The sequence below is a fragment of the Trachemys scripta genome, chromosome 8 (genome assembly GCF_013100865.1).
Source record: "Trachemys scripta elegans isolate TJP31775 chromosome 8, CAS_Tse_1.0, whole genome shotgun sequence".
Classification (NCBI taxonomy): Eukaryota; Metazoa; Chordata; order Testudines; family Emydidae; genus Trachemys; species Trachemys scripta.
In genome coordinates, this window is record NC_048305.1 from 95718711 (window position 1) to 95729441 (window position 10731).

A 10731-nucleotide genomic window follows, 5' to 3' on the forward strand; every position below is an offset into this window, starting at 1 on the left:
TACCCACCTGGGCATTCATAGTCAGGGAAGGAGGAAGAGAGACCTGTTAGCCTTTATGAAAGCTGCTTCCATTTATATGTGCATCCACCAAAGTGCTCTCTGGTTACTTATGATGAGCCATCCTTGTTTTTTCCTCATGCCTCACCCTTCTGTTTCTTGTTAGCATTCTCTCCTTTAATGGTTTTTCCACAAGAAAGCTGTTGACCTGGATAAATAAGTCCAAAACAACATTTTCACCAGATTTGGTAAAATGAAACTTGGGGGTGTTTACACCATACTTATAAAATGGTTCCTTGGCTTAATAAATATTAAAAGGGGAAGAAAGGATGGGTCTTTCCAAAATTGCCCTGTTCTGTACACTCCCCTTGAAGTTCTGGTACTGGCCACTGTCGGAAACAGGGTACTGGGCTAAATGGACCATTGGTCTGACACAGTATGGCCATGCTTATGTTCTTAAAAGCAAAGAAAAATTCTCTTTGTGGCATGGTAGCATCTGCCAACCTTCTAGGCCTACTTTGTCCACATGTTAGATCCCGGACTCCCTTGTGGGCTACTGGGCTTGACCCACAAAAAGCATCCAATCACTCTTCTGCTTGGGATGGATCAGATATCTGAGGTACTACAACACATAGCTATCAATATTTGCATAGACAAATAAGCCCTGGTGTTTCTTAAGGGAAACTGGCATATACAGGGATTCTAAGGTGGCTTGAATTCCCTGGTCCTTTTCCTGAAGGTTCTAGAAATTGGAGAAGTCTTTTGCGGATGAGGAAATAAAGAAGTTGCTATTTGTTTGGCCAGATCCTTCCCCCAGGAACTCTCAAACAACCCAACTGGAGTGAAGGGAGAGGCCTGTCAGTAACCAAGGGCAAAGTCTGAGCTCTCATTTTTCCTGATGCTGAGACCTCAGTAAATGTTGTCGCCACAAGCACATCAGAAACACCTGGCATGAGGGCCTCAGGGAAGGGTATCATCTTTCCACTTTCTTTGGGCCTAGATCTACAAGGCTAGAGCCGTGAGTAGAAGCAGGATGCCAGGTCTAAATTATCACCATTTGTGCAATGGCAAAATTAATGTGAACCAAAACGTGTTGTGAAGTAGTTTGGATCAACTGATCAAATGTATCACAGGAAGCTAATTTATTTTAAAAACAAACTCAAGCAGAGAGAAAAAATCCAACTCTGCACAACTCAATTTTCTCCTTCTTTACTGCTAATGAAACATAATTTCCTTCTCTCCCTCCACAAAAATGACAATTTGAAACTGGACTTCCATAAATTCCAGATCACATAATTCTTCCTCCCCCATGTGATGGGGGTTGGTGGTATCTCAATAGCTTCCATTAGCAGCATGGTCTAGTGACTGGGGCAGTAGGCTAGCATTCAGGAAATCTAGGCTCAATTCCTAGCTCTATCACTAGCCTGAGGTAGTCACTTGCCTCCTAGTGCCTCAGTTTCCCTGTCTGTAAAATGAGAATAATGATACTTGGCCTCCTTTGTTAAAGGTCTTTGAGAGCTATGAACCTAGGTATTATTATAGCGGTACTCCCTCTACCCCATCACATTGAGCTCGAATTGGCTCAGAAAAGCACAAATTTGTCTGCAGCTGTATTCCATGATCACTCATTTTTATATGAGCCCCAGGTCAACAGTGCTTGTAGTGTCAAGGGTAAAAGTTAATTTTTCACTTGTGAGAGCCTAAATCAGGTCATTTAGTTTCCTTTGCATGCGGAGGAATATAGCATATGGAGCATACAGTTCAAAGAGGGCACAAGATGAACTAATACAAGAAAAGCTCAGGCTTTAAGGTTTTGTCTTACAGTGTGAAACTGAATATGTGTCTCTTCAAGGAAGTAACAGCTTTCCATTTTTAAGTCAAGTTTGGCCAAAGGCAACTGCATCTTCTTAACACAGTTCGGTCATTCATCAATGTTTGTATTTCTGCTACGTTAAGCTTGGCAGCTCAGTTTGTTATATAATGATCACGTGGGCGGCTTCCTTCCCCCTCCATTGCCCCCTCCACACACACACACACACACACTTTTATTTCCAATTTAACGTTAAAGAAGAAAAACACAAAAGAAAACACTACTGAATCTCATAATCAAAGTCTTTCAGGAAATGGTTTTGGAAGTTACATCACTGAATTGGAACCATAGACATAGCTGTCCCTTGAAATTTGCTCTTCACCTGATATTCAGGAGATATTTTCCTCTCCTTCATCTCTCTTACTTTCCAGCTCCCAGTTCTAATGTTTAATACAGGCAATAGCTTTGAAGCCTTTCCAAATGAAAATGCCAGAAGCACCCAGGTTTTCCAGGGAGCCTGCCAACTCCAGCAATCGTTAATTTTATGTGCTAATTTTAAAGTTGATCGGTTTTGTGTCTTGAACTTCAAAGGTGAGTCCAGTGAATAATCTAGGATTTGCTAAAAGGTAGAAAATCATTTTTAAAATGTTTCTTTGCAAAAGAATATTATTTTTATTTCAAGGAATGCAGATTTCCCCTTTGTAGCCTATATAAATGTTGTTGAAGAGCTCCATGCCAAATACTTGTTTTGTCCCAAAGAAATCTTTAAACTGTGAAATAAATCAGACTGGGCTATAAAGTGTTTTCATTTGTTTCACTGGTGGCACGACAGCTTTTAAAAGCGAAGTGTGCACATAATGTGTGTGCAATGCAATTATATTTTTCAGTTACAAAACACAATTTATTAGATTAACAAAAGTGACAGATTTCAGTTTGTTTCTATCAGATATTACACAGCCATTTGCCTGAAATTTCTAGGGCATAATTTTGACAGTTTTCCCACTCGTCGGCACATTAAAACCAGCTGTGGGTCTGGACAAATGACTTCAGCAGAACCTACTGAAAGTATCTTTTTTCCCCCTTCTGAGCCCAGCAGATGAAACTTGGAGTTCATTATGGTAGTTTAATTATGATTCAGTAAGGATGTCCTTTAGTGAAATCCATGGCTCCATAAACAACATGTTCTGTCATATTAGATGTCTTCTATTTCAGTTTTAAAGTCACAAACCCATGTGCTTTTCATTTGAGTTGTTGGACCCCCTGCTAAACTTATAAACATAAAGGAATGGTAGCAAAGGACAATCAGCAGCTTGAAGTGTGTATAGTCTCATATTCTGGCTTGTGGAGGGAAGTTTACTGGTTTCGTAAAAGAGAACATTCAGAGCAAAATTGGGCTGATTTAGATGTTGGTATGAGATATAGCCTCAGTCTGATATGGGTTAGCAAATGTATAACAAATGCATTCGTCCTGAGTCTCTTACATTGTTTTAAAGTGAAAACAGCTGAAGGCTCTTGGCTTATTCTCCTTTGCAGCAGAAGCTTTGGGACACGTCAGAGAAAAGTTCTGCAGCACTGCAAGCAATTAAAATGGGTATTTTTTGTGTTTGTTTTTTCCACTTTACCAAAGCCCAGAAACTAGGAGAGACAAAAGCTTTTCAGGCAAATGGGAACAAAATCTTTCAACATATTTTAGCTTGTGTTAATTTTACTGTGGTTAAATGCATGAGGAGGTTTCTTCTTCCCCCACCCTCTCCTATTATTTGTCCACTAAAGAAATGTAAGTTCTTCCTTAATTTCTTCTCTTAGTTTTAGTGCTCTGTTGTGGCTTTTAGATTCTGACCCAATAAAACACTTAATCATGTGCTTAACTTAACCAGGTGACTTTCCCCATTGACTTCCAGGCCAGTCTAGATGTTTACTAGCATTACCAGTTTCTATGGTTTATTTATTAACCCCAGTGAGTTTGAGTTCAGTACCCTATAAGACAAAAGTGCCATTATAATTGTTTACTTATTATATCTAGGGCCCTACCAAATTCACGGCCATGAAAAACGCATCAGGGACTGTGAAATCTGGTCTCCCCCCATGAAATCTGGTGTTTTCTGTGCTTTTACCCTATACTAGCATTTCTCAACCTGGGGTCTGCAGACCCCTATGGGTCCCCGAGGGCACTTCAGGGGGTCCGCAGGCCCCACTGTTCAACTCCTCCCCCTTCAGAGGCGCAGCAGGGCTAAGGCAGGCTCCCTACCTGCCCTGGCTCTGCTCCACTCCCAGAAGCGGTGGTGGAACGGGGGGCGGGCCAGGAGGTCTCCACGCGCTGCCCCCGTCCCGAGGTCCAACTTCACAACTCCCATTGCCTGGGAGGTGTGGGGGGTGCCTGCGAGCAGGTGCAGCACGTGGAGACCCCCTGCTTCCCCTGCCTCCCCTGCCTAGGAGCCGCTGCCAGAGAGATGTGCCAATCGCTTTTGGGAGCTGCCCAAGGTAAGCATCACACTCCTCACCCTCTCCCACACCCCAACCCCCTACTCCAGCCCAGAGCCTGCACCCCGCATCCAGACTCCCTCCCAGAGCCCGCATCCCGTCCCGCACTCCAACCCCCTACCCCAGCCTGGTGAAAGTGAGTGAGGGTGGAGGAAAGCGAGCGAGGGAGTGAGAGAGCAGGGGGCGGGAAGAGGTGGGGCAGGGGTGGGGTCTTGGGGGAAGGGGTGGAGTGGAGGCAGGGCCTGAGGCTGAGCGGGGGGACTTGGGGGTTCCAGAAAATTTTTAAATCAAAATGGGGGTGCTCAGGTTGCTGAAGTTTGAGAACCATTGCCCTATACTATACAGATTTCACAGAGGAGACCAGCGTTTCCCAAATCGGGTATCCTGACCCAAAAGAGAGTTGCAGGGGGGTTACAATGTTATTTTAGAGGGGTCATGGTATTGCCAGATAGTGGCAGCTGCTGACTGAGGGCTCAGCTCAGCAGGCAGCAGCGCAGAAGTCAGGGTGGCAATGCCATACCATGTCATCCTTACTTCTGCACTGCTGCTGGCAGCGGCACTGCCTTCAGAGCTGGGCTCTCAGCCAACAGCCACAGCTCTCCAGCTGCTCAGCTCTGAAGGCAACGCCACCACCAGCAGCAGCGCAGGAATAAGGGCAGCAGTAGCACACACCCCCTACAATAATCTTGCAACCCCGCACAACTCCTTTTTGGGTCAGGATCCCTACAATTATAACTCCATGAAATTTCAGATTTAAATAGCTGAAATCATGACATTTACAATTTTAAAAAGTCCTATGACCAAAAAATTGACCAAAATGGACCATGAATTTGGTAGGGCCCTAATTATATCATACGCAATATGTTGCAATATACTGTGGACAGCTACCACATTAAAATGCTTCCGTAATATGATTCTCTTTCTGTTGTGAATACAGATGGATAGATACCTGAAGAAACTATCTGTGAACATTTGTTTGAATAAATACCAGGAATTCACTTTGAATGTGCATCACTCTTCTTTGATGAACACTTCTTTTTCTCAAGCAGGTTTGCGAAAAGTGAAGGTCTTGTGAATAGTCATGCAACTCCATGTTCACAAGAAGTTTCATGCCCACATAGAGTTCACATAGCTGTCTTGCAATCTCATTGGTTTCCTTTCACCTGCATATTACAATTTCAAATACCCAATCCGGGAGCAGAAAGAATGCCAGGTGATACAGAAACTTACCAAGAAAAACAAATAGTCAAATGTAGTTGATGAGAAGCGATTATGTGAATGAACCTCAGGGCTGGTCTACACTATGGGGGGGATCGATTCAAGATATGCAACTTCAGCTACGCGAATAGCGTAGCTGAAGTCGAAGTATCTTGGATCGAATTACCTGGGGTCCAGACAGCGCGGGATCGATGGCCGCAGCTCCCCCGTCGACTGCGCTACCGCCGCTCGCTCTGGTGGAGTTCTGGAACCGAGCGTGTTTGGGGATCGATATATCGCGTCTTAACGAGACGCGATATATCGATCCCAGATAAATCGATTGCTACCCACCGATACGGCGGGTAGTGAAGATGTACGCTAAGTCTACAGGAATGTCAAATGTCAAATAATTTGAGTGACAAACAAATTAATCAGAATCAAATACAATTTGTAGATAAGTCCCAAACAAAAATAGTGGAAATTCTGGCTGAAATTTTCAGCAAATCCTACTGATTTCTGTTGACGACTAGGTTTAGGAAAAAAGCAATGAGTCAATTGAGCCACTAGTTCCTGGGAATACTGATTCTCCAAGAGAGGCTAGTGGAAACCAAAAGTGACAATTAAGGATACTGGTATTTATTATTTGTATTGTGGTAGCACCTAGGAGCCCTAGTCATGGGCCAAGACCCCAGAGTGCAAGTGCAGAACAAAAAGCCCCCAGGAGCTTATAGTCTGAGTACATTGGAATTTGCACTTGAACCACCGGTACTTTCTGTTTCTCCTGTTGACACAGACGTTGTGAGCAATTAGTAATCTGTACACAGTACACTGAACGTGTACTAGGCTGACAACTTTATCTTAAGTATTGCACTCACTAGCTGGGCTTCCTTGGCCTGTAGGGTGGCAAGAAAGAAAAAAAAAAGAACTAGCAGATTAATCAGGTGCCTTGCATTTGCCTCCAAAGGCTTGATAAGCAGCTGATTTGTCCCATATGCAGCCCAGCCATTAAGACTGGCAAGGATGGTCTCTTCACACATGTGCTTTCCATTTCTTCTCCTTGGGGATGCTGTTCCAGCTGGTAAGCAGGCAACCAGCGAGCTGATGCAATCTGACATCTCCACGGCTAGCATACGCGTCTTGCTTCAGCATGGAATCAGAGAGGCAATAAGACAATAAATGGGGATAGGATTCAGACACACAGTGAGGCCTGGCTCATGCCTCCAAGGGTCTGAGACACAGCAAAAACAAATGTATGGTTCTGCAGGTGAACAGTGAGGCAGAGTCCACTGAATGGGGAGGGGGAGTGATCAGAAAGAGTCATCTAATCCTTCCAGAGAGCCCGAGAAAGAGAGACAGACATAAAACTCCTCCAAAAGGCCAGGTGTTAGTACCACAAAGCCAAACAATGACGACATCCCCTGCAGCAGCATGAGAATTTGTTACCTGCCAAGTTGCTGGATACATACTCTCTAGTTTCAGAATCCCATTTATGGTATTTAGGCTGTAAAATCCTTCCAGACCATATAGGTTCCAAGGGTGTTACTCTAGAGGGGTTTGGGATGTGCTATATCTTTCCATTATTGGCATCCTACACACTAGGATTTTCAGATTTGGGGGAGAGGATGTCTTAAAGATATCGATGTGCAGGAAAATATTTCCTTTCTATGTCAACAGATGGATAATATAGAAACCATTGTTCAGTGTAAACAGGGGGGTCGGCAGGATGGAGACCTGCCAGGGGTAATGTCTTTCACAGCAGCTTTCAATGTTTAGGTGTAGACCAACACTAGCCCTACCATGGATGCACAAGGTGGGGAAAAGGATCAAGGGACTTTCCTCTCTTGCACATAAACCAGCCACAATCCCAATCTTTGAGTTCCCTGACTCAATGAAAGATTTGCCATTGACTTCAATGGAAGGAGGCTTGATTCTCTCCCCACAGGATAAGTGCAAATACCATTGACTTCCTCATATCCTGCAGTGGGAGAACTGGGCACCTCATCTATAGCACGTGAGAGAGAGAGAGAGAGAGAGAGAGAGAGAGAGTATATTATGTAACACGGAGCAAAGGGGTGGCATTGCTACATAATATTATTTAAAACATGCTCTCTGTACTGTGTCGTTACTGAAATGAGGGATAGATGGGATTATAAAAAAGCCTTTTTTTTCCCTTTTGTCCTTGGATTTGTAGTGTGCCCCGAGCTGTTGGACGCGTCTCAAATTAAAGCGCTAAGATTTGCTGCTGAAGTAACTATCAGCTTTATGGAACTTGCCTGTGCTGATATCAGCTCAATCGGAACTAAACTCCTGAAGATCAGCCCACCATGTCCTGGGCCCAGGGTAAACCAAGCACTGAATTTTCTGGGGGTGGTCACATTGCCATTTGCTCTGAGGGGCACTAAAATGTTGCCTAAAAATCCAGAACAAGAACAGTGGTTGACATTCCTCTGGCATGATAGAACAAAGGCAAAGCCTGTTTGTGCAGGAGACAGACCTTCCTTGGGGTGGTCCAAAGCTCTGGAAAGAAATCTCATGGGATTTAAGAACCACCATAAAAATCAGCATCTTTTGTTCCAAGTGCAAAGCGCGCTTTGTCAACCTGGGCTTCTCTAACAAACACATAGTGCATTGCACTTCCAAAAAGAAAAATTCCACATGCAATTCCACCATCCCCCGGGGAGACAAAGAAAAAAGGAAGGAAAGACCTATAAGGGTACAGATGCTACACTTCTAGGTTGAAAATGCAAAGGGGTTTAAGGGATTTAGGCACCCAACTCCTGTTGACTTTCAATGGGAATTTGGTAGCTAACTCCCCTAGGCCAGTTTGAAAATCTGAGCCGTAGCTTACTGCACTAGTGGAAGGCATTCAAGATGCCACAATGATAAGTGATGCCACAGTAGAAGAACCTGAACAGAACAAAGTAGAACAGTAATATTCTCCAACAGCAGGACACACAACTCTTACGGACTTCAATGGAACTAACACATCTCCTCTGGTTTGAGAAGAGGAATCCCAACATCCTCCTCTACCAACTACAAGCATAACATTAATTTCAAATGATAATTCCCCCTCAACCTGCTACCATTGAATTGGATAATGGCATTAATATAGATTTGTAGATAACGAAAGGAATGTTATGGATTCAATGCCAGAGTCTTCCAACTTCTACTACAGCTGTTGCTATACTATGATATGTTCCTTATGCTCGCAGTTTCCTGGACTCCAGTTACTTGAGCTCCACTTCTATGAGTAGGGGCATTGTTTTAAAGAGTGACTTTCCCATTGTGGAATAACATCTTTAACACTCTAATGTACAATGGGATTTAGTTGGCTCACGTCCCTTCTCCTGCTGCTTGATTCTGAAATGAGATCATAATCCAGTGCTTGTGACATTGTGGTCTGGTGCCATAGAATGGATGTGATGTCAAACTCAGTATTGTGCCTGCACTATAGGTAGGGCCCTACCAAATTCACAGCCATGAAAAACGCATCACGCACCATGAAATCTGGTCCTTTGTGTGCTTTTACCCTATGCTATACAGATTTCACAGGGGAGACCAGCATTTCTCAAATTGGGGGTCCTGACCCAAAAGGGAGTTGCGGGGGGGGGGGGTCGCAAGGTTATTTTAGGAGAGTCGTGGTATTGCCACCCTTACTTCTGCCCTGCCTTCAGAGCTGAGTGGCTGGAAAGTGGCGGCTGTTGGCCAGGCATACAGCTCTGAAGGCAGCACCCCACCAGCAGCAGCGCAGAAGTAAGGGTGGCAAAACCATACCATGCCATCCTTACTTCTGTGCTGTTGCCTTTAGAGCTGGGTGGCCGGAGAGTGGCATCTGCTGACTGAGGGCCCAGCTCTGCAGGCAGCAGCGCAGAAGTAAGGGTGGCAATACCATACCAGGCCATCCTTACTTCTGTGCTGCTGCTGGCAGCGGCTCTGCCTTCAGAGCTGGTCTCCTGGCCAGCAGCCACCGCTACTGTCCAGTTGCCCAGCTCTGAAGGCAGTGCCAACATCAGCAGCAGTGCAGAATAAGTGTAGCAGTACCATAACTCTCCCTACAATAACACTAAGACCCCTACAACACACACACACACACACACACACAACTCCTTTTTGGGTCAGGACCCCTACAATTAAACACCATGGAATTTCAGATTTAAATAGCTGAAAGCTTGAAATTTACAATTTTTAAAATCCTATGACCATAAAATTGACTGAAATGGACCGTGAATTTGGTAGGGCCCTAACTACAGAGAGAGCAGATGAACTAGGAAAACTCAAGTATCTTCAAATAATAATGAGCAACAGTGATTAAAAAAAGGTAAATGGATTTCCACTTAAAGATTGAGGGTGTATTCACCCCCACTTACACAGATGGTGGATGCAACGTGTAACCTCTGCACCACTGTTCTGGGCTTGGCAAATTCACTTTTGGGGTGTTTTCACTGCCACTGTCCCTTGAGCCATATGCCAAGAATGGGCAGCTTTGAATTCCAGTCACAGCCAGGTGTTTATAGGAGATCCCTTGATACAGGCTGCCTAAGATATGGGCTGAATGTGTGAAGTTTATAGATACCTGGCCACACCCTCTCCTCACCACACATTTTCTATGCCAGCCTGTATCTGGCCCCGCTGGCAAAATGAGGACTATAGGTGCCATGTGCTGCCAATAAACAACCTCTGCTGTGGAATTCTAGACTGTGGAGATACTGCCTGGCTCCTGTTCATGGAAGATCAGCAGTGGATTAAGCCATGAGCTATAAAAGGTGTACAATAGAAAGATCTACCCCTGCTCCCATAGAAATCAATGGACAGTCACAGTTCACTCAAGAATTTGAATGGGAGCAGGATACATAGATAACTAGTGAGCCAGTGCAAAAACAAACCAACCAACCATTTCAACGGTCCTAAGAAAGGCAAACTGAGATCTTTACATTGTGTTCTCATTACGCGTCCCACCCCCTGTTCTCCGCTGCTTTAACCTTCGGTTGTTGCTGTTGGAATCCTCTTTATTCTGCTCCACTTGTCGTTCTTTTTATTTTGATGGGAGACACTTTGGCAGAAGACTTATCAAAATGCTCTAAGCTTGTCAACAAGTGCTGTTAAGCGACGAGTTGAGGCAGAATGTGTAAGTGGAGAAAGGGCATGGGAAAAGATGTGATGTAAAAGAATGTTGTACGTTGAAGAAAGGCAATAGAATAATAAGGGTAGGATCCTGGTCATAAATGACTTGCACTGTTATAAAAGTG